This window comes from Neolamprologus multifasciatus, chromosome 5 (assembly GCF_963576455.1).
Source record: "Neolamprologus multifasciatus chromosome 5, fNeoMul1.2, whole genome shotgun sequence".
Taxonomy (NCBI): domain Eukaryota; kingdom Metazoa; phylum Chordata; class Actinopteri; order Cichliformes; family Cichlidae; genus Neolamprologus; species Neolamprologus multifasciatus.
This window is the reverse complement of record NC_140443.1, coordinates 7061182-7067181: the sequence shown is the minus strand read 5'-3', so window position 1 is coordinate 7067181 and position 6000 is coordinate 7061182.

Sequence of the window (6000 nt, the reverse complement as noted above, 5' to 3'; positions counted from 1 at the left end):
GTCCTGTACTTCAAGAGGAATACAGGAGTTTTCCCAGAAAAATGTACTTTAAGGCTCAAAAATATTTATTCTTCAGGAATACTGGCACCAGAGAGTGTTGTATATGCTATCTTAATGATCTCTTAATGAGTATGAAAAATGTATTGTTGGGCCTATTTAACTGCCCTTCATACTTTTAGGCAGTTTAATATATAACTAATTTTACCAGCTTAAAAGCCACCTTTAAGTAAACAATAACAGACCTACAGCTATCACATGCAAAAGTAGGTATAAAGTAGTTTAAACTTAATATTAACCTCCTAGGACCTGGCGTCCACATATGTGGACATCACATTTTAGACCAAAATACTCAATTTTGCTCTACAAGGGCCTGATATCCACGTACGAGGACATTATACTGCTACTGTTCTATCAAAATTTTAAACGAATGTCCTCATTTGTGGCTCTTATTTTTCTTAAAAACAAAAATCAGGTATAAATAAAAATCCAGTAATTCTTTGTTTTTACATTCATCGGGCCCCAATATGCCCAAATATAAAAGAGAAATTAAAAATGCATGCTGTGGAAGAGTTTGGGTCTTAGGAGGTTAAGTAAAATACAATATCTCAAGTGTGTTTCAGTGCAACTCTTTAATGTACTAGTTCAGTGTGTGCAAGCTGCATTTTACTCCATCAAGGTGGAGCTAGTTTTCACAGCTTCACTCACAATTATAGACAGTGTTGGGAAGGTTACTTTTAAAATGTATTCCATTACAGAATACAGAATACATGCCCCAAAATGTATTCTGTAACGTATTCCGTTACGTTACTCAATGAGAGTAACGTATTCTGAATACTTTGGATTACTTAATATATTATCATGCTGTTTACAACTACATGAATGTACTATTGCTGTGATTTATTACTGTTACTGAAGGTCCGCGGCTCCGAACCGTAGTAAAGGGACCTCTGGCTAATACGGTGGGTTCTGTGTCGGGCTCGTAGCCGAAAACTAGCTTTACTTTGTTGTCTGGGTCAACTTTGCTAGCGAGAGACAGAGAGAGGCGTTGAAAGGCTGCTCCAACAGAACTTATTGTTTTTGGAGGAAAACACGAAGACGGTGTAAAGTCGAGTCTTAATAGCTTACTTACAACTGGGCTCGTCAGGCACTCTTCTTGGCTGCAGTGGTTATTATTATATTTACATGCTTCCAGCTCCCATTTTTAATCGATGACAGCTCGAACTTTTCCTTTTTCTCCCTCCTCGCGCTCACAGACACATAACGGGTATGGCAGTCCATTCTCCCTGCAGCACGGACTACACTGCCCATGATGCTACATTCTTTAGAGCTATACCTGTAGCATTCTGCCTATTAGCTTAGCACAACAACAACAAAAAGGCGCTGTCTCACCCAGGAAACACGCAGAGAGAGAGCGTCACCCTGTAACCATGGCAACCGTAACGCTGCCGCCTGGAACAACAGAACATAGCTGTCAAACACCCGCGACAATATGAAACAGGGAAGTACCGCCGTGTAATCCATTTATTTCAACAAAGTAACTGTATTCTAAATACCACCTTTTTAAACGGTAACTAACGGAATACATTTACTCATATTTTGTATTTTAAATACGTAACGGCGGTACATGTATTCCGTTACTCCCCAACACTGCTTATAGATAGTTCAGTCCATAGGTTCCCTTAGAGTCCCTTTAGAGTAAAGTAAATGAGGTGGTTATGCAAATTCATTATAAATTCTAGTTTTGTAGTTAGAAATGGAACAATTAAAAGTGACAGTTGTCCCAAAATTGGAGGTGGGAGGGATGGATGGGGGGAAAAAAGACACTGCCTTCTGTGTGCAATAGTTGTTTACAAAACTTTGTGTCATATATTTTCAATAAAACCTTCAAAGGAGTTCAGTGGGGAAATCATTTATTTGTAGAACTTCTAATAATTCAGTGATGTCATATTTTTTAAAGTGATTTTAGCTGTAAAAAGCACAATATGTCTCTGTGAAATAATGTGGAACTGAAGTATGAAGAGACACAAGGAAATTGGAAAATAGGAAATACGCAACTCTTCGCCGCTCCAGGTCACAGCAGATCCCAGGGAAAAAAGCAGAAAGAAAACCCATAATTCATTCTCCTTTGCCACATAAAATCATTACAGATGAACAGTAACTCACAGCATCCAGTTTGAGATACATTTCTAGCATATTTGCTGCCTCTGGGACTCATTTTGACAGAAGCGTTCCCCTCTGGACTATCTGTCAGTCCTGGTGGCTTGTTAAATCGGGTCATGTTTCTGTTCTAAGGTTAAGATCACACAAATGATTGAAAGGGTGTGTGTTGGATGGATCTGCCACAGGCCAGTTCTTCCAGACTGCATCACTCACTGCCAGTTGTCCTGGATCCAACCTTTCTGCCAATTATTTTTCAAACCATTCAGGCCCCCCGAGGTCTTACAGAGACCTCTTGTAAATAGAAAATTTGCATGAAATTTGGCTTACTTATGTGCCAAGCAGCTATGCCATGAGGAGTATTTTATTTCACTCACAAAACTTTGAGAAGGAAAATAAATTAACGACATATTTAAACAAGCCAAAAATGTTTCAATGAAGTAAAAGATGGACCGTTTTTATTGTGCACTTTAATGGATGCGTAATGAAATTATGGCTCATAGTTAAGACCTTAAAAAGAGGTGTCAAGGTGATGTATAATTAAACATTTTAGGTATTTTTCAAACTTCAAAGTGCAGGCAGACACTGAGTTTTCTGTATAGCGGTCTATGAAGAACAGACTCAGTGAAACAACGGTATGTGTAGGGATCGGATGCGGGATGCAAGGCAGGCTGGTTATAGATCAATCAGAGCTTTAAAAAAAAAAAAAACCTGTGGCTTTCACGCGACATCCAGAATGAGGGTCAACGGGTTGCGTTTTTTAATGTTTAAAATGGATAATAAGAACAGACAGATCCAGACAGTTTCATATAAAGTCAAAGAAGAGGGACTAATGCTTTACTTTCTTACATGTATCAAGTGTTTCTTAACAGCCCTTCTGTGAACACTGTTCAGGTCGCTGAATTGTTGTTAATTTGAATGGTGAGATATACAGATGTGTGCATGATTTAGGTTTGATCTGTGTTAATGTAACTTTACCCGAATTCCTTATTAATAAGACTCTGTATGCATGAGTTGTTTTAGAAGCATATCACAGACAGTGATGGATTACTTCTGCTCAGGGTCACAGACCTTTAAAAGGTTTTTAAATATAGAGTTTTTATCTCTCGTCTATTTCGTATCCTCGACCTCAGAATGGACTTCCTTTTATATGAGTCGTGAACAAACATTTCTGTGCAATTATAGGAAAGGGATACAGAGTTTTAATGAGGTCAGAAAAAAACAAATACACACTTATAGGAAGGCTACTCATGCAGCACAGAGGAAAAGGGCTAAAGCTAATCAGGCTGAACGCTAGATGGAAGCAGGATTTGAAATGAATTTTGCACTCTTGATGCAATAATTTGACATTTTGGGAAATCCACTTACTCAGTAATACATGCCAAGATTGACACCACTCTGCATTAAATGATGATGGAGTGATGGCGGCTACGTCATCAGGCGACACATTAATTGGTAATCATTTTTTTAATAGACTGGAAAGTGAGTCTGAAAGCTTTGAAACCTTTGTCCAAAGGTAACAGAATCCATTTATTTCTTTCAAAGATTACAAAATAACAGATTACATCTGGTTTAATTCAGAGAAACCAGAATGTCAATGACATCATAGCTCATCTGGGTCACGATCCATCACAGTTCACGGGTTATTATGATGTGTGAAGTACAAAGAGAAAGTGATAGGTTTGTTGTTGCTGGCTGGCCGTATTGCACAAAGTGGACAGAGTAATGCCACTCAAATTGAAAATACTAAACGCGACCTTGACCTTGAGTAAAATGTTTGTGAAAACCCATTAGGTGATCACTGTATGCATGTTTCATTAAATTCTGACCATTACTCATTATTATCATGACCACTGGACGAGGACCAGTTGTGAATGTGAACAGACAGAATAGCAGATGCCTCACCATGAGTACGAGTTCCTCCTGGATGTTCATGAGTTTAAAACATCATGTTCAGATGAAAAGCTGTGGTTCTGAAAGTGTTACACGTTCCATTTCTTGGCCAAATGAATTACTTGAATATTTGTTGGGTAACTGGTATCTTACAGTTGTTGCCTCGGACCTTTTCTTCAGGTAAGTAGCAGACCTTGTAATTTTAATCCTTTCAGCATTTTTAAAACACCCCTACACGATTTACCTTGGGAATAGATTATTTCCCAACTTAAATGAAAAAAATTGTGAATTAATATTGGTTGGTTTCCACTATTGAGCCTGAAGCTGCGCATTGCTGTGGCCAAACCAAACAGCCGAGGAGCTACTGGGCTCAGGTGAACACATGGGGTTTCCTGACACAAACCCGGCTCCGCTGCATCCATCCACGACGTGCAGACAGAAAAACTGTCAAGTTGTTACCGATACAATAACATGGGATGAATCACCCCGGATTTTATTTTACTCCACAACACAGCAGCAGCAACAGAAATCTGAGGGGTAATTAATTTCCCTGCAGCTATACATGTTAACACTCTTATCCCACTGCAAATTGTGGTGCTGCCAAATCAAGCAAAGCAAAAGCAACTAAAAAGCCAGCGGAGCCTCGGCTGTCAGTGGCAGCAGGTCTGGTTTTGTTGAGAGCAGCAGTCATACAGCACACGTACAGCCATCTTTTATTGATGAGCTGTCCTCACATCAGTCCAGTTATTACAACAAATGAATAAACTCTTCTGAATTTACTTTCATATACAATGCGACCCATTTAAGACAAGTGTCTAGCTATGAGTTAAAGCATTACTGAATATAAGCTATAAGTCCCTCTAATGCATCTGCATTAGTCCACTTAAGTCACAGTGATAAAGATCTGTTTCTCTGTAATATAAATATCCTGCAATGTTTGAAAAACCCAGGAAGCTAATGTTAAAAGTGTTTCCTGAATCCTCAAAGATTCTGGGTTAAAAACCTGCCTGCTGCACAGTGATCGATTTTCAGCCTGTTTTCCAATCCCAACAAAGATGCTATCGAAGGCTAGCTGGACAGGACACGGTCAGCGTTGTCTTTACTCTGGACATGCATCCTGTGCCGCTAGTGTTGGGGAAAAAAGCCAGGCTCTTAACATTACTATAGTTCTATTATGTGCAGGCCTCTCTGAGGTTAAAGAAAGATTGGGACTCTGAGGATAAGAGAGTCAGTAAGTACCAAAACCTTTCTCAGTAAATCTCACTGGGAAGTGCTTGTCATAATTCTACCATTTAAAATCCTTTTTCATTCTTCATCACCTTGTTTCCCCCTCAAATAGTATTAATCAGTGCTGGTTAAGATAACATGGAATAACAGAGCCTTTTATAATCATATAAATGCTTTAATAATTAAGGGGAAATTAGATTACAAGACCTAGACAGGCTCATTCTTATCCTTCCCTAAGGCTACTTTAGCTTGTAAGTAATCTCTGCCTATAGTGCTGATGGATCCCCAGCTCCTCCAGTTTGCATGGCGAAGTGTCCTCGATACTGAACCTGATATTTTGCTCCCGATTCAAGGTGCTTAGTTATAGAACAGGGGTGAGCAATTAATTTTTACAAGGGGCCATGAGAAACTGGGACTGTTATGGAGGGCTATAACAATAAGCTGAGCTCAGTTCTGCTCAATATTAATTTTACCCCTTTATAAGCAGTTTTTCACATGGCCCTTTGGGGAGATTTATAGCCCACTGCTGGATTAAATTGCTGTCTGTGAGAAACTGGGTGAATCGGTCTTGTAGTAAAAAGTGCATTGACAGGGCTATGGCTCTCTACATCCTCTAGCAGACCATTACATGGGGAAACCATTTGAATACAAGCGCGCCGATCCACACAGGTGTGCACATGGGTGTTCACTGTTCGTAGACTTAAATCACACCTTTCTTGGCTG